Below are 24,040 nucleotides of genomic sequence, written 5' to 3'. Positions count from 1 at the left end.
GTGTGTGTATATGTATGTGTGTTGTGTGTGTATGTATGTGGGTTGTGTGTGTGTTCTCTGTGTGTGTATGTATGTGGGTTGTGTGTGTGTGTGGGGTTGTGTGTTGTGTGGGTATGTTCTGTGCGTGTGTGTGTGGGTTGTATGGGTATGTGGGTGTGTGTGTGTGTAGGTGTGTATGTGTACGTATGTGTGTTCTGTGTGTGTATATGTATATGGGTTGTGTGTGTGTGTTGTGTGTGTGTGGGGTTGTGTGGGTATGTGCGTGTGTGGCTTGGGTGTGTGTGGGGGTGTGGGGGTGATTGTCACTGTCAGTGCATGTGTTTTGTAAGATGTGATTGTGTGAGGAAGCGTGTGTGACTGGTGTGTGGGTGGTGTGTGACGTGTGTGTGGGTGTGACTATCTTTGTGAGTGTGGGTGTCCAAGTTTCTGAGCCCCTCGGGCCCCGTGCTCCTCTTGGACCCCAGTGAGACTGTGGGCCCCACAGCAGTGCATGTGTGTGGGAGTCGTCACCACACAAGGAGATGTCTATGCAGAGGGCAGGGCCCTTCAGGGGAGAAGGGGCTCCTCCGGGCAGGGTGTCCTGGCCCTTGCCCCGGCGCTCTGCATGCTCCTGGTGGTGGGCGCTCTGCGTCCAGCCATGGCCCTGAGCGGCCCAGCACACTCCTGCCAGCCTTTGTTTGGCCACACGTGGCCGCAGGATGAGGAGGGTACCTGGGCCTAGCCCCGGAGGAGCCCCAGGCTAAGGACCCTGGGAGCAGCACGCCGAGACGACTAGAGGGTGCTCCCTGAAGGAGACAGCGCAGGACTAGGCCTTGGCAGATTGCAAGGGAATTTAGTTTGCGGAGGGGAGGAAGGGAGCAGTCTAGGTGGAGGAAACATCCAGGGCAAACGTTTGGCATCAGGAAAGAGGCAGGAGGCTGGAGGAGAGAGGGAGGAAGCCAGCCTGCTGGGCACAAGGTACTTATGGAGGAGAGGAGCCAGAGAGATGGGCAGCGGCACATAGTAGGTGCTCAGTGGGTGTTTGTGACATGAAACCAGGGGTCCAGCTGCGGAGTTTTCCATGTGACCATGGGGAAGGTGTTAAATGGAAAGTGTAACTATAGCATAGTTAGTGCAAACAGCTCCATTTGTTGAGCCCCTACTGTGTAGGCAGCACTGTTAGTCAACGGTATAGGAATAAGGAAATGAAGGCCCAGGGAGGTAGTGCCTTGCTCAAGGTGATGGCGCAAATAAATGGTGCTAGGATTCCATTCCAGATCGGACTTAAAGCCTGAGTTGCTCTCCCACCCCATGCTTCCACTTCTGCATTTGCACTGTGAGGTCCTGGAGATGATCTCAGATTTGGCTATTCTCTGTGAGTTTGGGGAGTGCCTTGCTTTGGGGCTAATGCCTGCTGACCCCACAGGTCCCTCTTGGCCTTGATTCTGAGCCTGGCCTTCAGGGACCCACCTTCCCTCACGTCAGATCCCCCAGTGTGGGCCAGACCTGGCGTGGGCAGTAGGGGCAGGGCTGAGTGCCTTTTGGAGGAGGGGCCTCTCCATGCTCCTGAGGGGACTGAGTACCCAAGCATGGTCCTAGGAGGGACCCGGCCCAGAGGGGAAGTTTGTATATGCATCTGTGGCCGTCTGGACTCCTTTCCCACAGGCCTGGCTAGCAGAGGGAGAAATGCACAGCATGCTTCCCGCTCATGCTGCCGGCTTTGAGCTTTGCAGCCACCTTGGGAGCTGGGAAGAAACTGAAAGCTTGCGAGTTTCCTGGAAGCCTGTGAGCTTCCCAAGGTCCCAGTGGCTGAGGGCAGAGTTGGGGCTTGGCCGTTTCTGTGCACCTGAACCCTTGGTCTGGCTCTCTCGTAAAGGCACAGAGAGGGCGGCACTGACCTCTGAGGGGTCAGCCTGAGGCAGGGTCCCGGGCCAGAGCAGCCCCTGTGCAGGCGGCTTTTATTCCTCAGAGCCTCTCCCCCCAGGACACGCAACAGGTGCCATGCTAGGACTGCCACCTTTCGAGTGCCCTGGAGTCAGCTCTGCTGCCCTGGGCAGAGCCCTGTGCAGCCCGGCCCGGGGAGGTGGGCGTGCCTGATGAGTGAGTGAATGTTGGCAAACCACTTGGAGATTGCGGGCTGGGAGGTACGCAGTCCATGGAAATCAGAGTGACTGTTATTACCCATGATTGTGGTTCCTGCTGGAGAAATTATTCAGAAGTGGACAGGACAGGTCCAGCGCAGGGCCCTGCCAAGATCTGCTCCTCGTAGCAATGGAATCTGTCTTCCTTCCCTTTCCTCTTTTTGTCCCCCTTTCTCTCCCTCCCTCGTCTCCCCCCTCCCTCCCTGCTGCCACTTCCTCTCCCAGTTCTGGGCCTGTTGCCTGCTCCTCCACAGCGAATGCCTTCTTTGTCTCATCTCTCACGAAGACAAGCACCTGGCAGTTTGGAGAAGTTGGGGATTAGGCAGCAGCTTCTCACGCTATGGAAATGAGAGGGACCCAGGAACTGAGTCTTTCTTTCCTCCTCTTTTAAATGGGTCCGTAAGGGGTCCCTGTGCCTCCTCAGCTGTTGGTAGAATCAAGGGTGCTAATGCTTGGGAGGCGCTCTGGGCTGGGAAACGGTGCCTGAAGCTCGGCCAGACATTCTCTCCACAGACATTGGTGTGTGACTGCGCTTCTGCTGTAGCCCCCACCTCTGTCAGACCATGTTCTCAGTGTGGCTCTGGGTCGTTGGCAGGCCGCTGGTTCCCCGGTGCCTGCGGCGGAGCCCTTTGCACCAGCCTGAGCACATGGCCCCCACGCCAATAGCCTGGCAGTGCCCAGAACCAGCAGTGCAGATAAACTGTCTCTCAGCTGTACCTCCCTTCCCTCCCCCAGCCTTCAGTCCTCTGTCTCCGCGGCTTCCTTCATCTTTTGTGCCCACCACTCTCAGAGAGGGTCAGTCCTAGATTCAGCACCTGGCTCCGCCTGGGTCACCGACTCCTCCCAGCTGAACGCAGCCTGACTTGGTTCTGACTCAAGCCCTACGTTGTCAGATGGGACACAAAGGCCAAGAGGATGGCAGCGACTTACTCAGGAGCTCATATAAGCTTCGCTTTGGAGCTGACTACAACCTGCCCCCCCCCCAGGGTGCTCCCCATTGCAGAACGTGGAGGCGTTCCAAGGACTTCCCAGTGCTGTCAGCACTTATTATGCACCTCCTGTGTGCCCATCTCTGTACCCAGCTCAATGACAGAGGAGAGATGGAGGCAGACAGATACCTGTTCTCTCCACACCAGGACCCACACATCAGCAGCTGCAACCACAAGAGCTGGGCATGGCAATCGCTACAGAACCATGTGCCTGATTGGGTGGGAACTATGGGAAGTGCTCCAGAGACATGAGGCAGAGCAGGTCCCTGCAGGATGGAACAGTTAGGAAGGCCCCTTGAAAGAGGTGGCACTAAGCCTGGAGAGACAACAAGGAGGGGAAAAAAGCGTGGTCACTGAAGAGGGGGCTGGCATGAGGCCTCCTGTATGCAGGGAATGGCGAGAAGCCCATCCAATGGGCTCAGGGCAGCTGGCAGCGGTTGAGTCTGGGAAGGTAGGTGGTGCCCCAGCAGAGGGGCTAGTTTCTGTCCTGTAGGCATGAGGGAAAGCTGTCCATCTCCATGGACACGGCAGGATCTCTGCTCACTCGCCACTGCTAGCCTGGCCTGCTACCAGAATCCCACCCTCACCTCTCCTGCCTCCTGTCTTTACCTGGGGTTGGCTGATTTCATCTGGAAGGGACAATCGGTGTGGGTTTCTTTGGGTCCTTTGTGCTGTAGTGCTCAGTGTGTAATCTTTTCCATCCAACACGGCTCCTTTCTCTCCCCCAGTGTTTGTGAGGAAGATGGGACAGAGCCCCAAAGACCTGTGGGGAGGCTGGGCCAGAGCAGCTGCTTGAGCTGGTTCGCTGGACATGGGTCTGTGTTTGGCTTTGGATAATGAAGTCATGTCCTTACTGAAGGAAAGATGGAGTCTCTGCTATTAGCTCGGCTGCCTACCTTGAGGGCAAAAGTCTTTCCCAACAGGCTCCTGGGGCTGGCTGAGTGGGGGCCTCTTTGGGGAGTCAGATCTTGAGGGCAGCCATGGGAGGGCTCGAGGGGCTGGCAGGCAGGACCACAGGAAGATTTTCAGGAATACATCCCCTTGGCCCTGGGTCTTGTAGTAGGGCCTTCCTGGTTCGGGAGCAGCGTTGGGTAAGGCAAAGCCTTGGGTTAGAGAGATCTGACTTCCACCCCCAGCTCTGCCTTGCAAGATCTTGCGCCCTTGGGCAAGTCGCTGCTGACCTCTCTGGATTTCACCCCTCTGCAGAACGGGGCCATGGTCACACTGGGGTGTGTGAGAGCAGCTGTTCAGCTTGAGTGGCGTAATGGAGGAGAGTGCCTGATGCCCAGCAGGGACTTAGGAAATGCTGACAGCCTCACAATTCACCGCTGGGGCCATGCCCTTACTCTGGTGTTGTCTCAGACCTTGTTCATCTCGGGTACATGTGCCCTGCCTCCCGGCATCTGACCCGTTAGAAGGACCAGAGTCTTCTTCTCCCACCTCTCCCAGGGCTCAGAAGGCAGTGGGGCCAATCGAATTGCTGGAGCCAAAGGCTAAAGCTTTTGAGCCCCCTTCCCTTACAGTTCAGGCTCTGGGGGCTAGGGTCTTCCCAAGGCCCATATGAAAAGGGGCTGAAGATCAGGCCAAGTGAGCAGAGGAGCACTGTCCCCTCCTCCAGGAAGCCCTCCAAGGACCAGCTGGAGGTATTCCTTCCCTATGTGACCCTCTCCCCACAGACTTTCACTGTGCTCCCCCAAGGGTACCCCTGCCCCGTTATTACAGGTCTTGTAATCCTTCTCATTTCTGTGAGGCTTTTCCTAAGTTCTCTCATATCCATGACTCACGACTCCACAGGTGAGGTGGGTAATGGCAACAGCAGTAGTCGTAACAATGGTAACTAGAGCAGCTAACCCGTATGGGGCACGTCCTATGTGCAGACATAGTTCAAAGTGCTCTACCTGTATTCACTCCTGTACTTTATGTAGCTAGGGTTAGGTTTGCTCCCGTTTCAGAGAGAAGGAAGTGGAGGCCTGAGGGAGTGAAGGGGTCTCTTGAGGGCATAGCATGAGAAGTGGCAGAGCCGGGGCTCACAGCAGCTTACTTAGGTCAGTGTACTGGCCATCAGGAATGCCATGCCCACTTGGTGCCCTGCCTCTTCCCCGCACACAGAGAGGGTGGGACGCACTCCGGCCCTGGAGGAGCTTACAGTGGGAAGAATCCCCTAACATCCCTCCATGCGTCCCTGTCCCACCTGACCTCCTTCTGGCCTGACAGGTGGCAGCGGCTTCTTTCCCATCGCCTGGCCTGGTCCGGCTCTAGGCTTTCTTCTCTGGGTGGGCGCCACAAGGGGAGAGGCTTGGGGCAGCTTGGCTGAAGCGTTGCTGGCGCTTACTGGGTCCTGGTACGTAGTGGGTATTCAAGTAATACTTGCTTAATGGAGGAATGAGTGTCATTGCGTGGATTAAATGGGACCGTGCATGTTAACAAACATTTACGGAATGAGAAAAACATCTCTGGTGGAATAAAGGAGGTGATACTGTCAAGTTTCTGGCTCACAGTGGGCTCAGTGCACAGGGACAGCAGCGGCAGACATTTCTGTTCTTTTGGGAAGGGCTGGGTGGAGGGATGGGAGGTGGGCCCGGAGGGGGAGAGAGGCGGAGAAACACAGGCACCGAACTCACTCGGAAAAACAGGCGTCAGCGGGAAGGAGGCTGGTTGGCAGCTGGGGCCCTGACACCCACTCCGTATGGAGCTGAGGATGGGAGCTCGTGCGTGTGTGCACATGTGTGGGCGGGGGTGTGTGTAAAACAAATAACTTGAAAATGAATTTAATTATAAGGCACTTTTAATAGCTATTTTTATTTAATCCTGCTAATTCTGTGTCTTGTGTAGCCAAACTGTAATTCTATTCTTCTTACTCATTTGCTAGCGAAAGTGGAGAGAGGGGAGATGGAGACTGGAAGGCAAAAGGCATCGTCACACCCTGGGGCTGGCATAGGCCAACTGTGGACCCTGAGGGCAGCGAGGAAGGGATCACTGGCAAGGCTGCCCCAGGGAGGTCTGGGAAATGACCCCAGCTCTGTCCCCAGGGCAGTTCATCTGCTGGTGTTTACTCAGCACCTGGGGTCAGGGTAAGGGGAGCCACGGAGTGAGCCCAGCCTCAGAGTCAGGTAGACCCAGGTTCGAATTCAGGTTAAGCCGGTGCCTTAACCTTGAAGAGGCTCACTTTCTCCCTCTGTAAAGTGGGCATAATATAACCCTCCTCAGGGTTTTTGGGAGGATTAGAGAGAGTGGGCCTGTTCATAGCTGGTGTTTACTAAATTCATGTTTCTGTACCCAAGCTGGCCACTTCCGAAAGCACCCAGACAACCCTCTGCTCATTGGCAGAGGGAAGGTGATTGACTAACACAATAGCAAATAAATGGTGAATAAATTTCCTGCCCCTTTTTTCAGATAACCCCTTGGTGATGGCTGGGGGTATGGGGGTATGGGGTGGGCTGAGGGTGGTCTTGTAGCAGGACCCCAGAGGTACTGTAGCAGCCTCCTTGGGCAGCAATGAAGAGGCCTACACAGTAGGAGTGTGTGTGTGTGTGTGTGTGTGTGTGTGTGTGTGTGTGTGTGTGTGAAAAGAAGACATTCCTAGGGAGGGATCACAGACCTGGCCCACATAGGTGTATCGGAAACGGTAGGTGTGGAGGAGCAGCCTTGCCTCAGGCTCCGCTCTGTTTTCTTGTCTGGGCCATGAGGCTAGAGTGTGGGGACTGTGAGAGCAGAGAGAAGAGCTCTGCTTGTGGAGGGGTGCTCACGGGCCCCACCCGGGGGTGGCGTTGTGCTTGTTCCCTGGCAGGGCTTCCTGTGCTCAGGCTACAAGCAGGCTTCCGTGTAGCCCTGGAGTGGGCAGGCAGGAGGTGCTGGGTCCAGGCGTATCTCCAGGGCCCCCAGGGGCCTTCGTCATGTCCTGGAGCAGGGACCCGGCCTTTCTCCACCTGGTCTGCTCACTGAGTCTGAGCCCCCTCTGATGGCAGCACCTTAGAGTTTTGGGGTCTCCCAGGGGACTGCCTCTGCAGGAAGTTAAGGTGGGTGGGCGGCAGTACCCAGAGGCAGAGGGGACTGCCCTGAGGGCCGTCCCTGAGCCGGGCTCTGCTCGGCTTCTTCCAGATGTTCTCCCATCACTTCTGCAGCAGTGTTGCAAGGTGGGTGTTACTTTCTCCATTTGACAGATGGGGAAACTGAGGCTTGGAGGTTAAGAGGCATGAGTAGAATTTGGGTCATCCAGTGGAGTGGGGTTGTGTGCAAAGTCCTGCCTCATTAGAAAAGCTGAGTGCCTGATATGAGGAAGGTTTCTGAGGCCTGGTTTTCATACCCCTGGTCCCCAGCACGGCTCTTCCCTGATACCCTGCAGGGCTGACGGTGGTGGCCACTGCTCCTCCTGCAGAGTGAGGCTCAGGGAGACCGCTGTCTGGTCGTGTGGAAGGAGAGCTTGGCTCTGGGCCCAGATGCATTTGGGTTCCAACCCTGCCTCTGCCTCCCATCAGCTGAGTGACCTCTGGCCAGCCTTTTGACTCCTGAGCCTCAGTGTTGCCACAAACATCTGGCACATAGTAGGTGCTTGGTATGACCCACCTTTCTCCTCCCCCAGCCCACTTTCTCTGCTGACAAGGGGAGGTAGTAATGATTGAGGGTGGATCTCTCTGTGGGATCGCCTCACTGTGCCAGGACTCTGTAATGCCTCTGAACCCCAGTGGAACGAGGCTTTCTTCTAATGGTGACAGTTCAGCGTGGTGGCAGCTGTGGGAAGATGCCTGAGTGGGGCTTGCCTGGCTCCTGTGTTGTGTGCAGCCCGCTTCTCTGGCCCTTCTGCCACCCGCCTCCCCCCAGGGACCCCTTGCTCTGTTCACAAGAAGGTCAGCATCTTGTTAATGTGACTGAGGGATTTGTTTCAAGCGTGGTTTCTCATCAGCTCGGAATACTGGCGGCCGTTCTGACACAGGCAGGCCAGCCTGACCTCTGCTCTTCCGGGAAGTGAGGGGTCACCGGGCAGACAGTGATTAGCAGGTGCACAGGGGAGCAGTTAGCACACAGGAGGGAACCTGGGGGTCTGGTCCTTGGCAAGAGTGTCCAGGGATGAGTCTTACTTGGTCATTAACGCAGAACCCAGGACCTGTCTGTGCTCTCACTCTGACTTGTCATGTCCCCTTGTCCCCTTGTCCTACCAGAAGTGCCCCCGTGCCGGGGTGCCCGCCACGGTGTGGCTGTGTTGTCACGGCTAGCAGAGGGAGCAGAGGGACAGAAGTATCCTGGATCGGTGGTGTGCAGGAGCAGCGCTGGGTCTTGGGATGGGGTTGTCAGCAACTCTTCTTAAAGGCAGGGAGGTTTTGGAGAGGTCCCTGGAGAGAGTGCAGCCTGAGGCTGAAGGCCTGGGCTGTACTCCAGGTTTTGCAGTTGGCTCCCTCTGTGACTGGGGGTAAGTCCCTGCTCTCGCTAGGCCTCAGTTTTTCCATCTGTGCAATGGGAGATTTGGACTGGACCCCTTCTGCACCCTCCTTCCCTGACCCTAAGAAAGCTTGGGGAAGGGGCTGAGCCTGGGGTGGTGGTTCCAGAGCACAAGGAGCTGGAGAGGAGTGGGTGGCAGATGTCTGTGTTCCCACCGCTGCAGCTGGAACACTCATTAAGCGTCTCTAGCTGGATCCACCCCACAGTTCACCTGGCACACGGGCCTCGAGATTTATTTCTTCCTGAATGGTGTCATCCATCATGTTAGCTTTGCTGCCAGCGGAGCGCCAGGCCCCTCCCTCAGCCTCCTGCGGGGTCGGGCTCCTTGTTACCCTCCTGGCAGCGCTGGCAGCGCGCCCCTCCCCCCAGCTCTACGCAGGCACCTGACTGCCACTCGGGGGGCATGGGGGCATTCTGCCTTCCAGGCCTCAGCTAGTCCTCAGCCACACTGCAAGTTCAGGGTGCTTTGAGGGTGTTGGGGCAGTTGGGGCTGACTTCTTGGAGTTGGTGGTGGCATTGGTTCTGGATCTGAAAAAAGAGCGGGGCAGAAATTGGAAAGGTGGAGAGAAGAGTAGATGCTTTCAGCATTCTTGTTGGGAGAGGGATGTGAGACCATGGAACAAAGTGGGGGAGGTCCCTCGCTCACATCCGTGTTCCTTAGGGAGGGTGCCCAGGGAGTGCTCGTCAACTGAGTGATGGATCCTGTCCCCAGTTCTTATCATCTCCTGTCCTTTCAGGCTCAGATGCTCTACATCCTTTTCAGGTGGCTCGGGAACCATAGGTGACCCCACACTGGCCTCCATGCACACAGTAACCCTATGTCCTTTCCTGTTAGAGGCATGTGGTATATGGCACGTTCTACTCCCAGACAGCTAAGTGACCTTGGACAAGCCACTTTGTCTTTTTGAGCCTTAATCCTGAGAAGGATCAGCAGGTTTCACTGCATAGAGGACATTTGACATGGGCTCCAGAGAGTGACTAGTTCACTGGGCAGAGACATGTTGGTGTGGCAGTTATTCCAGGCTGTAGGGGACGCCTGTGCCAAGGGCTCCTGCTAGGACAGCTTCTTGACCACGGTGCAGCGGTAAAGGGCGTAGGCTCTGGAGCCAGGCTGCCCCGCTATGACTCCTGGCTGCGTCATTACAGCTGTGTGACCTTGGGCAAGGCACTAAGTCTCCAAGGAAAGGGGGATACTGAGAGTATCTACCTCATAGTGTTGTGTCGATTAAATGAGTTCATCCATGTAAAATTCCAGAGCAATGCTGCATGCATAGTACCCATTGAGTCAAAGCCAGTGGCTATTGTTATTGTTATTGAGGCTCAGAGAAGCTAAGGGACTTGCCACGGACACACAGCTTGGGATGAGGTTCAGGATCCAGACCGGTGCCTGTCTAATTCCAAAGCTCTGGTCTTTCCTCGATTGCGGCATTCCGGTATCTGCCGGAGGAACCCAACGCCTCACCAGGGGGCGGCCCCCCCTCCCCACCACCCAGGTGCTGGACCAGGGTCTGCCCACATGTATTCTCTTCCAAGCCCCTCTGTAGGCAGGACCTCGTCTGTCTCACTCACTTGAGGACCCTCAGGGCCTGGCATGTAGAGATGTTCAGGAAGTACTGGCCGAATGGCTTGCTGGGTAAATGAGGGCAGGAGAGCCACCCGGCCCCATGCTTCCTGCAAAAACTCTTCCGACTGCCCAGCTCTCACCTTGCTGGGCCTCTGCCCCGGAGCAGGCCTCAGCTTGGGGGCTCTTGTTCCCACTCTGTCCCCCGCCCCCAGTCACAGCAAATCTTTAGCCTCCCTTCTGCATTCCTCTGTCCTTCCTACTTGCTCTTTAAGATGAGAAGGACTCTTGAACTTGTAATTTGACTATCTAAATGTTCTTGGAGGAAAGAGAAGAAAATCCCTTCTGCTCTGTGTCCTGAGTAGACTCTGTCTTCAGCGGGAACAGGACAAACCCTGCCGACCCTCTTTAGACTGGAGTTCCTTAGGAAGGGCATTGGCACAGGCCTGGGCTCTGAGCGCCACCCCTAGGGATCTGCGCCCTCTCAGCCCCTCGCTCGCTCACAATGGAGGCTGTGGGCCTTGAGCTCCCCACAGGCCTCCTTGCACCACCCTGTGGGCCTTGGGTGCAGGTGTACTTGAGATGGACTTGACTGATGGAGGGAAGAAATCCCCCAATGAGAGGCCCCTGGCAGGGGAGGCTGGTAGAGGATGGGAGGATGGGGTTAGTTGGGAGGGCCAAGGCAGCAGGGAGGCTGGAGAGCTATGCCCCCACGCCTCCCTGCCCTTTCAGTCAAACCCTGTCTCTCCCCTTTTCCCCACTGGTGGGGTGTCCCGCCTGTGCATTCCGAGGGGCCTTTCTCTGTTCCCCTGCTGTGCCCCATGCTTTCTTCTGTGCAAAGGAGCAGGCTGTGAGGGCGGCCCATGTCTGAACTTCCCTGGGTCTGGTGGTCACGAGGCCCATACCCAGCCCAGACTTCTTACGCCTGTGCTGTTCTCTGCTCACCAGCGTTGTGGCACGCCATTTCCTCCATCTCTGCCAAGGGCCACCATCCGTGTGTCCTGCTCTCCTCCCAGTGGCTTGTCACCTTTGGAGTTTGGCTCCCCTGCTTTCTCGTGACGTCAGCTCTGATGGGCTAAAGAAAAGGGGCGGCTTTGCAGAGCACCTGGCTTCTCACAGTTAGGCCAGGATTGATGCTTTCTGTGGCTCTTCCAAGTCTTGGTTTCCCCTCTGTAAAGGGGGACATGGATTCCTTCTCAGAGAGCTGCTAGGAGGATAGGTGGGTGAGCTGCATGCCTCCCCACCTAGGGGGGAGCTGTGCAAAGCCCTGTGTGCCGTGACTGCCCCTCAGAGGCCACAGGGAGAAGGTGCAGTGACAGGCGGGGCCGCTCCGGCAGGGCTGATGGGGAAGGCCCCTCTCACCCCGCAGAGGCTCCATACATGCCCATAGCTTCTCCAACCCACCTGAGCTGGGCTGGGGGCCTCAAGCGGGACCATCAGCTCCCCTGGAACAGCCCCTCTGCCTAGCCCCCGGTCTGGCTAGTACCTGGCTGAAGGCCCCACTCCTCTGCCTGTGAGCACCTGAGCAGAGTGAGATGCTCAGCGTTGCCATCTGTAGGACATTCAAGCCTCTGCCCCCTGGCTGTGGCCCCAGCCCCTCTCTGTCCTGCTCCCCGACTAGACTCTATGCCCTCCAACTGAGCCCCGATTTCCTCCTGCACCTCTCCTCTCTGCTTCAGCAGAGGTCCTGGGGACACTCATGCTGGGACATTCTGGGTGAATCTTCCCTAGTCTGTGCAGGGCCCAGGGCTTTGGCCCCCAGCAGGGGCAGGGCTGGCTACACTGAGCTTCCTGTGCCTCTCACTGTCCCTGACATCCCAGAACCCGCAGCCCCGGGGCCACAGCGGGGAAGCTGAGGAGGGAAGCCACTTGCCTGCAGAACCATAAGGTCAGGCTGGGTGGGCCCTGGGGAGAGCAGCTGGCTGTGGGGCCTGTGGGGCCGGGGGCCAGTCGGGGTGGCTGGGCATGGGCTGAGCATCCCAGGAAGGCTTTCCTACTGGGCAAGAGCCCTTAGCCTCTGCTTGTCTTCAACCCAAGGAGCTGGGACTGGCTGGGTCCTCAGGGCCCAAAAGGAAAGGACTGAAAACCTGAGCCTGGCCAGAGCAGGTTCCAGAAGTTTCCCAGAACAGCCTCTCAGGACAATGCAGTGGGTGGAGAAGGGGTTCGTTTTCCTTTAAGGCTGAGGCTTGGGTGGACTGACCTCTGTTCCAGGACCCAGCCAGGTCAGAAGCCTTGGGGGGTACTTCTGGGCCTTGCCCAGGACCTGCCCTGCCCGATACGTCTGCTAGACCAGCAAACGTCTCCTTGGAGAACCACTTCTGGGGTCTCTGGCCTCCTCGCCCAGGTCTGTGCTACCCCTCCACTCTCCACATGGCATGGTATGGCAGCTGCCCGATTTCTGGACCGTGGTATCTTCTGGGAGGGGTGTGGGGGTGCTGGTGGGCAATGCCTACTGACAGGCAAGAGGGAGGCTGCAGCCACCTTTGGATGGCATCCCTCCTTCCACTGCTGCCAGCTGCACAGCCTTGCGGAAGCAGCTGCTCTCTGTGAGCCTCAGTTTCCCCCCTCCAACTCGATTTCTTGGGGGCTGCAGGTTAGAGATCAGCCTAAGCAGGTTTCAGTCTTTGGGTGCTCACCTCCTCAGGCCTTTCTGAGCCTCTGTCTCTGCTGCCCTGGACTCCCCCAACCCCTCACCCCTTCTTCAAATCCTTGTTTATTCAGAGTCCCAACCCATCTCTTCAGAAAGCCTCAGGCCTCACAGAGCTGAGACTAACCCTTCTGTTGGCTCTCTAGTGCTCCCTTCTCCTTGGCACACACTCCTGGCTCCATGTGGGGCTCCTGCTACTCAGGGTGGACAGGGGGCCAGTGTGGTCTCTGCTGGGGTGGAAGCCCAGAGGGGACAGTGCCTCCTGCCCACAGCTGGTGAGGAGAGACTTGTGCTGCAGCTCCCAGGGGAGGCTGGGGATGAGCCGGTCTTGGGGACAGAGACCAGGCTAGGAAGGGCCCTGAATGCCAGGTGGGGAACCCAGGGGTCTGGCCTCCTTCTGCAGGCAGAGAGCATGGGGGAGAGGCCCCCTGCTGCGTGGCTGTGATCCGGAAAGCAGACATTCCACCCGCACCTTCTTCTCGGTGGTCTCCCACTTGTCCACAATCTCTGCTCCAAGGATACTTCCTCAGGGCAGCACTCCCTGACCTTTCTTGTAAGGCCATCGTCCCAGTGACATCCCCCTGCTGTGACTATTGATGCCAACCAGGCTTTCAGGCCACTAAGGCATGAGCCGTAAAGGTTTGGTTGTGCCCTTTGTCTTCAGCTCCCAGCCCAGTTCCTGGCACGGAGTAGGTGCTCATTAGTGTTGACTGAGTAAGTGAGTGCTGGGGCACAGGGTCCATGAGCACCAGGCTGGAGGGGCTGCCAGGCTGGGGGAGGGGGCTGCCGAGGGACGGCACGGACCTCCAGTGAGGTGAGCGCAAAGCCTGGCCCCTGTTGGAGCTCTGCTCCCTTTGTCATCAGACTGCTCTTTAAAGAGATGTTTGTTGGAACAAAAGCCACCTCTGGCAGCACCTCCGTGGGCGGGCCACCTTGCTTGCTCCCTTCGGAAATGCTTTGAGAACAGGTGGACTGAGTCAACTTGTCACCTCCAGCCTCCGGAGAGGGAGACTGCGGGAGGCAGGGCGATGGCTGGAGCCAGCCCTGACCTCAATGGAATTATTTTTAAAACGTGCAAGAGAAAGGGGATATTTTTAACCTTTGTTCCACCAAGGCATCCCAAGGGAAAAAGAAGGGGGAAGGAGGCAGATGGAGAGTTGGGCGAGGGGCATGAGCAGGGGCTTCCAGCGGAGGGGGAGCAGCCCCAGAGAGCCCCAGGACAAGCTTTTTTGTCCCAGTTCTTTTAAATATTTTAGAAGCTCCAAACAGCAAGAGGGACAGTGGAGTTCATTATATCGAGTTATCTCCTCCGTTTCAGGCAAAGATCAATCTTCTGAGTCTTGAAGCTCTGAGGGGGGAGGGGAAGAGAAAGAAAATGGGAAGCGAAGGAAAATGCTCCCTGGACCAATTTCCGCGGGCTAACATGATTACTTGGCTGCCTGGCAGCAGCGCCAGCTGTTGGCAGGCATTCTGGCCCCCTGCCAGTTGCACTCAGCTGCCGGCTGCCCCCCAGACTCTCTCCTGACTGGGACAGGTTGGCAGATGTGAGAGGCCCAGACCTCCCTGAGGTGGGGGCTGCTGGACTTGGCATCCCAGTGGCCTTGCCTCACCCTTGTGCCCAACTGTGCCCGCTTATGCCCTCCCCCCTGCCTTTGCTCAGAGGGTCCTGCCCCACTGAGGGTTCCTCTGGCTCCTTCCCACTTCTTCATATGGGAGGCAGTTTGTGTAGGAAACAGGAGCACAGATTTTGGAGCCAGATAGAGCTGGCTCTGCCTGTTCATTCATTCATGCATGTATGCATGCATGCATGCATTCATTCACAAATCCTCACTGAGCATGTGCTGTGTGCCAAGCACGGCAGGTGGCACAGACAGGGAGGCGGAGCCAACGAGATGGACGTATGCTCCCTGCGTGTAGTTTGTTATGATGATGAGATGTATAGGCTACAGGATGGAAGACCGTGTCAGGTGGGCGTGAATACTATGAAAAATGGAGGGGGTTGGGGGTGCACTGAACCTAGGGAGACCAGGGCAGATGGAGGAGGTCCCGTTTGCAGGGAATGATGGGAAAGTTAGGGGCAGAAGGAGCAGCCAGGACAGAGACCCTGAGATGGGCCAGAATGTGGGGGAGGTGGCAGAAGGCGAGTGCTGAGCAGTGAGCAGGCTGCAAAGTGTGGGGCCCCCTTGCCGATGGCAGGGTAGTGACAAGGTCTGATCTGTGCCACTCACTGGCTGCTGTGGTTCTTGGGGACCAGGGGGAGCAGGCAGTCTGCTAGGCCATAGCTGCTGTCTGATCCGAGAAGCCACTCGGGGGAGCAGGCAGGTGGCCGGTGTGTTTGTGTGTGTTTGCCGGGAGAACTGACAGGCTTTGCTGATGGCTTGGGTGCGGGGTGTGAAACAGGAGTCAAGGCCGAGGGAGATGTCATTTTGGGGATAAAAATAAAGAGTTCTGTTTTGGACAGGTCTGTTAGATGAGCAGTAGGGGCGACAGGCCTCTGGACACGCACAGCTGGTACTGAGGAGGGAGCTGGGGCTGAGAGGTCTGGGGACTTGGCTGGGATTTAAAGCCACATGTCTGCTGAGAGCAGCCAAGGACTGTGCAGAGAGGAGAGGGAAGAGCCTGGGGCCTTGGGTGTTTGGATGGTAAGGGGGGAGGCAGGCTGGGAGGATGAGCAGGAGACGCTGAATGCTGGGAGCCCAGAGATAAAGTGCCTGTCAGACAATGACCACCGACTTTGGCAAGACGGGGGTTTCTGGGAAAACTTGATGAAAGCAGTACAGTGGAGTGGTGGGGATGGAAGCCCAGCTGGAGAAGGGGTGCAGGAGACTGGACATTTAGCAGACACAGCTCTTGAGTTTTGCTGTAAAACGGAGCAGAAAAATGGAAGGGCATGTTGAGTGGAGGAATCCCCCTTACCTCCTCCCTCCTTTCCTTCACAATACTGCGGCATATTGATATGCTTTTTAGTAGCTGTGTGAACTTGGGCAAGTAGCTTAACTTCTCTGAGCCTCAGTTCCACATCCGCAGAAATGGAGATGTTACTGGATCTGGCACATAGTAGGTACTCAGTAAATGGGAGTTGTTCTTAAGTAGGTGTTCACGTGGGGACATGGGCAGCCAGGCATTGGCACAGACACTTTTGGAGGAAAATTTGGCAGTGAGTATCAAAATTTAAAATGTATATACCCCTTGACCTCCCCTTCAGAAATACGCGCACATCTGCACAGAGGCAGAATATTTTTCCAGCAATGTTTGAGATAAAAATTGGAAAGCCTAAGCGCTCATCCGCGTGGGTCTGATTAGGTAGGTCAGGGTACGCCCTGCGTGTTCCTGAGTGTGGCACTCTGCTGAGAGCAGACACACATCCCCAGCTGGCGTTCTTGGGCAGCTTACTGACCGCCGCTGTGCACTTGGTTTTCTCACCTACAAAGTTAGGTGAACACTAGCACCCATCTTAGGGGCTTGTTGTGAAAATTAAATGGGGTACTCACCCCAGTATCTGGCACATAGTAGGTGCTCAGTGAGTACAAGCAGCGATTATTATTATCTATGTACAGAGGGGGAAAGGTCTCCAAAATCTCTTGTTAAGTGAGGAACACAGTCACACACCAGCAGAGAGGCTGTGCTCCCTGGTGTATAATGTCCTGTGTGTTTATGTGCACACATGTGTGCATTTCTCTACACATGTGTGCAAATGCACAGTGGCAGTTTCACACCAAAGGGGCAGCGAGGACCTCTGGAGATGTGTGCAGGAGTGATAGTGTCGATGCTGCAGTGAACTGTCTGTATTTGAAGCTCTTAATGAGGGAAAGCTTTCGTGTTTTACTTGTGTAATAATAAGACTCCAGTCAGTAAAAATGGTAACGTAGGCCTTCCCTTCCTCTGGGAAGCTTTCCATGATTGCACCAGCCCGCAGCCCACTCCTCAGATCTCCCTAGTGGGCAGAAGCCGTATTTCCTGCTGCGGCTGCTTTGAGTCAAACGTGCATGTGTGCGGCCTCCTCAGTTCGCCCATGAACTTCCTGAGGGAGTGGGCCATGCAGCTTGCAGGCGGGACGCAGCTAGGCCAGCGGCTCTCAGAGCGGGATTCTCAAATAGCAACATCAGCATCACCTGGGAGCTTGCTGGAAACTAGATTCTCAGGCCCCGACTTGGACCTGCTGAATCAGACACTGGGAGTGGGCCCAGGACACTGTGTTTTACAAACCCGTAGGTGACTGACGCACCACGGCAACTGATGGGAAATGAAGGCGCGTGGAAGGGAAGGGCCGGCCCAGGGTAACAGGGAGAGCCAGGGACAAAGCTGAGGGGACCCAGATCACGGTCCCAGTCAGAGGTGAGGAGAGCGCCTGGGTCCCCCTCTGGCTACACCATCCGGCCCTGGAGAGAGGCTCTGAGGTTCACGCGTGTCCTGGGCCAGAAAGTCTGCAGGGCTGAGGAGTGGCGCTGCTCTCTCTGGTGTGACACCGCTTAGGCTTGCGGAGCTGTGGGCCTGGGGCAGGGAGGCTCCTGGGAACTCCCTCCTTCGGCCCCTGCCCAGCTTTACAGAAAGTGCATTCCAGACTCTGTGGAGTGAGTCTGGCATTCTGGGGCTGGCTGGAGCTTGCAGAGGGCAGGGTCCAAGTCTCATCTTGCTCCGTCTGTCCCAGGGCTGTGGGCAGAGGCTTGGGTGGGGTTGGCTGCAGGAAGGGTCCTAGGGGCCAGGAGTCTGCAGGCCCCATCTGACGTCATCTCACCCCTTTCCCTGTCTCTCTGCAGGTGACCCTCTGAAGAGCCTGCGCCCTTGTGAGGTAAACAGGTGCTGTCTGGGTTGGTGGTGAGGTGGGCAAGGCAGGTTCCAGGGGTGCTGTCTTCCTCTGCTGGGCATTCTCTCTGCCACCCCTCTGAGGAGGGTGGCTCTTTAGTCTGACGGGATCAGGGTTATGGTGCTGGGTGCCCCTAGGGAGCAGCTGTTGGCGTCCTGGGGGTGCTTTGTCCAGGTACCAGTCAGAGTGAGGCTTGGGGATCCTAGAGGCCCTTCTGTAAGCAGGGGACAGAGATGTGGGCCACTCAGGGGAGGTGGGCCTGCCTGTGTGGCAGGCCAGGGCATGGCGGAGGCTGTGTGTGGCGGCTCAGGGTGCTTGGGCCCCGGCCTTGGGGGCTGGCTGTGTTCTGTGAGGTGTAAGCATGTGGGGGACGTGATTCCTGTGCCTGGAGAACACGATTCGGTGAGGGGTTACAGGGGCAGGCCCCAGCAGGCCTCGGGGGCAGACATTTTCCATTCCCTCGGCTTCTTGTGTCTCCTCAGACTTTAGTTCCAAGGAGGCTTTGCTGAGTGGATGATTTCTGGGAGGGCTTCTGGCTTTAATTTGATGCCAGGGGCCAAAGTGTGTCTGCTGAGTTGGCCTGGCCTCCATGCAGAGGAGGGAGCAGAGGGGTGTGATGGGGGCAGTCTTTCACAGCAGCAGCTGGTGGCAAGCAGTGGGGGAGGGTAGTTTGAGGGCCAGGCTACACCGTCCTCCACCGTCACAGTGAGGGCAGGGGTAACTGAGAGGGAGCTGGAGTTCTGGGTCCACCCCTGTCTGTGTGACCCACTCCCCTGCATTTCCTCACAAGGCACCCTTCTGGGTGTTGTGTTGTGTGGAGAAGGCCTAGGACAGGCCCGGACACACAGCCTGTACTCAATGAATGTTAAAACACCCATGTGTTATTTTGCCCCAGGGACTGAGTTCTGCGTGTGCCGAGCCCCGGGCTGGGCGTGGGGTGGGACTGATTACTGGGAAGCGTTTGCAGGACTCTGGGGAACAGAGAAGCACAGCCCTCAGCAGCTCAGATACCCCTGCGAAGGCCGCGTAGGCTTCCTGTCGTTGTAGTGAGGAGAAACTGTCCAGTGGACCCAATCCAGGCAGGCTGCTTGGAGGAAGGGTGTTACTTGTTACTAATTTGCTGTGGTTGGTCACCTCTTTCAAGTCTACAAGAAACCTTTTCACACTTTCATTAGCTCATTAACCTTAACAACAACCCATGAAAGGGAGCAGTTTCTTCCCTCCCTAAAGGTGGGAATGGACCCTAGTGGCTGAGGTAGGATTCAGCCTAGGGCCTCCCTAGGTGTACCTATCATTCCCCACCCCCTGCACATTGCCTCCCAGTTTGGGGCCACCCAAGGGGAGGGGCACATTTGGAGGCCATGCCCTTGGTCACTGTGTCCCCTGACCAGTCCCCCAGGAGTTGGGGTCTGCCCTCCAAGAAGCCATAGCATGGGGAGGGGGTCTGGAGGCTGGGCTGCCTCAGTGGGGATGCCCTCTAGACCAGGCCAGAGGCTTGTGAGACGCGGACACTGGACTGGTCTCCCGGGGTCCCTCTCTGGGCACACTTCCCACTCCTGCCGGCATACTGACAGCCCCTCTGCCCAGTTTGTCCCCTTGCAGAAGCTACTCCACAGTAACTGCCCTCAGCTGCCCTCCCCAGCCTACCATCCCTTGGGAGGCTGAGTGGGTCCCCATCCCATTTGGTTCAGTGAGAAAAAGCTCTGGTGCTGCCCCAGACCCTGTGGGGCTGAGGAAGTGAGTGGGGGGGGCAGGAAACAGGCAGGAGGCTGGGCGGGCACTGGGGGCTCACAGATGCAGGACTTACTGGCAGGGAAGCTGTCCTAGGGCAGAGCTGGGAAGGGGTGAGTTCCAGTCCACGAGGCTGAAGGGATGTCACCCAGCACAGCTGGAAGTGACTCCTGACAAGGTCGGCCATTTATGACTCATGGGACGGCCCCTCGACATCTTTGGATAGAAGAAACCTGTGCTGGATCACAGCCCTTGTGTGTTGGGGTTTGGGGAACTTGGGGGGCATTATGCAAATCTAGGAGCCCCGGTTATTACAATACAATAGCATCACTAAGGGTAGGAGAGGACCCTCAGGTTGCCCCAGGGCTCCGTGTGCAGCTGGGCTTGGCATGGGTCACACCAGCCTCAGCCAGTGCTCTGCCTCAGGTGAAGCTACATGTGGGCACCAAGGGGTGGGCACTAGTCTGTGGACCAGAAGTGTGAGGACCATGCCAGCAGGGGCCTGGGCCCACCTGGCACAGCCCAGGACGCGTGGGGACAGGCTTGCCTGGATTTGTGGGGTTGCCAGGCACCCACCCCCACCCCACATCGCTGCCAGAGTTCACTAGCCTGACTTCCTGTAGGGTCTGAGATGCTGACCCAAGCTGGGACCTCCCTCGTCTCTCAAACAGGTGAACAATGGGGCTGGGTGTCAGGCCTGTGCCCTAAATGACATCCTGCTCGTAGGGACTTAATTTTCAGCTTTAAAAGGTCAGTGTCTCTGCTTCAGACAAAACTCTGTTACTCTGGTTTTCACCTCAGTTAGCCCAACGCAGGAGGTAGATCCCTGGCCCTCTCCCCAGTGCCCACCTGACCTCCGTTCCTAGGCATTTCTGAGGTGCTGGATTGGACTGAGCAGAAAAGTGCAGACTTAAGAGCTCAAGTTCCGAGTGAGACCACCTGGGTTCATATTGCCATTACCGTTAGTGTGCTGTGACTCTGAGTAAGTGTCCTAATCTCTCTGTGCTGCAGTCTGTTCATCTAGGAAATGGGCACGGCAGTCGCTTCCCCACGTGGATGTCGGGAAGATGAGATGAGAAGGTGCACGACAAGTCTTTAGACATTGCGAGCGAGTGGGGAGGGCCCCGTCCAGGAGCTGCTGGTATCGCCAGGGTTGGTAGCTATGTGCTCAGGGGTGGGGGGGGGGCAGAAGAGCGGGCAGGCTGACGCAGCCCAATGGCTGCAGTGAGGGAGGTGGTTGCAGCTTCTTTTCTGCTGCTTTCCGCTGGGAGCCAGTTCTTGGGGCTGCCAGGGGCGCTGCTGGACGTGAGGTTGGAGGGAGCTAGTCCCAGCTTTGGTGATTGGTACTCTCAGCCACCAGGGTGGATGGAGGTGGGCACAGGGGTGAAATCTCTGAGTTGTGAAGAGATAGGGTGGCTGCTTTAATGGGACACAGGGAGGCAGCAGTGGTAATGCTGGGGCTGGGCTGAAAGGCCTGGCAGGTAGAGGTAGAGTAAGGGCACAGAGAGGGCAGAAGCAGAAGGAACTGGCACACGGCACGAGCTAAGCACCTAGCCAGGCTCTTCACGCAGGTACCATCACAGGAGACGGGTGTTATTAGCTTCGTTTCCGTATGAAAAGTGGAACGTGAGGCGACCCAAGTCACAGAAGAGGCAGAGCTGGAACTGAAACCACACATGTCCTTGGCCCTGGGGTGCGGGGGGCGCTGCAGAGCCTCAGGAATGGGTTGGGCTCCAGGACCTCGACCTGGCTGTTTGGGGTGTTGCTCACGCATGTTCCAGGGTGTGTGAGCACGTGCATGTGTGATTGATGACCCAGTCCCCACTTCAGCAGAAAGTCTTCTGGGTAAGTGGGGATGGGGGCAGCTCTCTGCCACCTCCTACAATCGTGGCACCTGGGGCAGCTTCCACAGTGGAGCCTCTTCTCTTGCACAGGCCTCCTGTCACTGCCCAGCCCTTCCTGCCAGAATGGAGGGGTGCCCAGGGCTGCAAGATGCCCCGGGGTAATAAAAATAACTAGTGGCTAAGACACTGTATGCCACGCATGGGTAAATGACAGTTCTTCTGTTATTCCTATTCTGCTGCTAAAGAAATGGAGGCCAGAGGGGTAGAGTGACCTGCCAAAGGCCACACAAGTTAGGCAGTTGAAGAGCAGGATTCTGACCCTGCTAGTGTGGACGGGCTGGTGGGCCCGGTTCTGGCTTTGCCGAGTGCGCAGTCCCAGGAGAGCCCCTCGTGGGCTGAGGGCCAGGACCCTGCCACACCCTGCTGTGAGCCAGGCAGGTCCTTCCTGTTCCCGTTTACACATGTGGAAGTGGAGGCTTGCAATGGGCTCAGGTCACCCGATGCCAGTCGGGCCTTCGTCCTCTGCCCTGCTACCTCAGAGTGTCTGGTGACTGCCTTTGCCTGCTCATCCCCTGCTTGCTACTTGGGGAGTAAGTGCCCAGCCCACCCCTGGCCTGATACCTGCTCATGTAGCTGGAGGGAGGGAAAGGGGAGAGCCTGGGCCCGGCCCAGGGCAGCCCCTGCACAGGCGGGTGGGGGGCAGGGACCCGGGTGTCTTGTTGAGCCTCCCACCTTCCTGTCCTTTCTACCACCTGAGGCAGTATGATAGTTGTTAAGAACCTGGGTGAGGGCATCAGACAGCCTGGCCTGAATCCCAGCTCTGGACTTACCAGCTGTGCAACCTTCAATGTGTTAAACTCTCTGTATCTCAGTTTTCTCATCTGGGAAGGAGGGAGAAGGACGGTGGCACCCATTGCAGGGCTCTTAGAGGATTAGCTGGAGTGCTCCGGTGCCGTGCTAGGAGTGATGCCTGGCACGTAGTAGTGGGCACTCAATCAAGTGCAGTCACACTTGCCAGGGTGCCATTGGCAGGGCTATGGAACGTTCTAGGATGAGAGCAGCGCCCTCCTGGCTCCTGTGTGCAGCTAGAGGCCAGAGTCAAGGCGGGGCTGGGTCCTGCCCACCCCCACCTTCTCCAGACCTCAGGCCTTGAGTTCTCCTTTACCTGGAGAGGAGCCATGTGTGGGGCTTTTGTTTTTCTGGCTTATTTTTGTTGCATTTTACGTGTTAACTGTTTATACCCACCTTAGTCCATCAGGTGTTTGTGAGGGCTTCTAAGCGCATGTGTGATGCTGAGATAGACGTAATCCAGGACCAGAAATAGAATGCAATAGGAAGAAAAGGCCCAGGGAACTTAGAGCCTGGACAGACAGGGCCCGATGCTGGGCTGCGTATTTGGGCCTGTACTTCCTGGTGGCCAGAGTGAAGAGGGAAACATAGCTTATGAGACTCACACTGTCCTCAGGGGCAGAGCAGCCTGGGGGCTCGAGGAGTGGTTTTGCAGGAGGAGGAGGGGTCTTGGGAGAATGGGGCATGAAGGATTCCCCACACTTATCAGGTTGGGGGCCCCCACCCACCCATTGGTGGCAGTCAGCACAGTGGATTCACATCGCAGCCTGGCGGTGGGAGACAGAGGCCCTGGAGTCCTTGGTTGGACCCAGGTGGGGACCCTGCAGATGGTGCAGTGCCGTCTCATCCTCTGCACTTGGCACCTGGGCTGGGAGGCAGAGCTTGGTGAGCAGTGAAGTGGGTACCACAGCGGGGCCGGTCCTGCTAGGACCACCCCCCGAGGTAGTGTCTGGCGTGAAAGGGCTCTTACACACCATCTCTCAACCCTTCCATTTTACAGGTGGGGGAACTGAGACCCAGAGGGGAAATGAGTACATACTGTGAGACAGAGGTTTTAAGGCCATCACCCACTTCTTTCTTAGTGTGCCCTGTGTGTGAAAGTACATGAGGAAGCTGGGGTTCAGCAAGGCTGAGTAACTGGCCCAGGGCCACACAGCTGGGGAGCTGAGGAGCCACGCTTGAACCCAGGCCTGTCTGGCCTCAGAAGATGGGAGGAGGTGTGTGGTGTTCTCTCCTCTCAAGATCTTGGCTGGCTGAAGTGGGGGCTGCATCTGTGCAGCCATGTCTGCACCCCACAGTTCAGGTGGGGAATGAGGGTCAGAGGCCTGATCTGGGTCAGGGGGCTGGCCAGCTTCAGACGTGAAGACCCTCTCCCTCCCTGCACAGGTGTCGCTGGCGCACAGGGTGAAGCCTGTCTCGCCAGCGTGTGTGGGGTGGGCATTGGGCCTCAGCCCGTGCTGCTTGTGCCGCCTTCCCACGTTCCGCAGCCCCACCCGCAGCTCTGGGTTCTCCAGTCCAGCTGGGCCTGCACGCCTGCAGGGCGGGGCCTGAGACCAGCTCTGCTTCTCTCCTTAAGATCTCTCAATGTCTCCCCACTTCCTGAGCCCTGGCTGCAGCTCCCTGTGCCTGGCCTTCCAGCTCTCAACCCGTGGGACTCCCCCACACCCCCCTCCCAGGACCCAGCTCTGTGGGTACTCATTGATCTCAGTGTGCCAACCTTGCCTCTTCCTCTCACCTACTGGTCTCTGAACTGGACGGAGGTTCCTGCCTCCCTCCCAGGGCTGCCTGGACTCTCAGGGACGTAGGGGCTCCATGAGCCTTGTGGGGAAGGAGGGCTAAAGAGCAGGAACATTCAGCAGTCACAGGGGATGGGTCTCTAGTCTGTAGAATGTTGCATCTACTCAGCCAAGTCCAGACCTCAGAACGGCCCCCTGAAATAGGACACAAACATTCCCAACTGCAAGCCCGGCTGATGCTTTCTCAGTGCGTGCTGCCTGCCCGGTGCCATTCCAGGATCTTACAAATCTTTATTTATTTATCCTCACCACAGCCCACAAGGAGC

General features: G+C 57.1%; 1 protein-coding gene across 10 annotated transcripts in view; it reads left to right on the top strand.

Annotated features, from left to right (window-relative positions):
* The window catches only part of LINGO1 (leucine rich repeat and Ig domain containing 1), a 188,795-nt gene that overhangs the window by 56,630 nt on the left and 108,125 nt on the right, over positions 1–24,040 (top strand). For 2 of the 10 annotated variants that reach the window (XM_081047887.1, XM_081047888.1), the window contains exon 3: positions 17,508–17,539. The exons of 7 other annotated variants lie outside the window; for them this stretch is intronic. The gene's annotated coding sequence lies outside the window, so the exon portion shown is untranslated. Of the gene's footprint in view, positions 1–16,981; positions 17,086–17,507; positions 17,540–24,040 lie in introns of those variants that run through there. One more of the 10 variants, XM_081047889.1, reaches the window with a different exon arrangement.

The sequence above is a fragment of the Rhinolophus hipposideros genome (assembly GCF_964194185.1).
Source record: "Rhinolophus hipposideros genome assembly, chromosome: 5".
In the NCBI taxonomy this organism is placed as follows: Eukaryota; Metazoa; Chordata; class Mammalia; order Chiroptera; family Rhinolophidae; genus Rhinolophus; species Rhinolophus hipposideros.
Note: the sequence above shows the minus strand (reverse complement) of the source record. Positions and strands in the feature narration are given on the sequence as shown.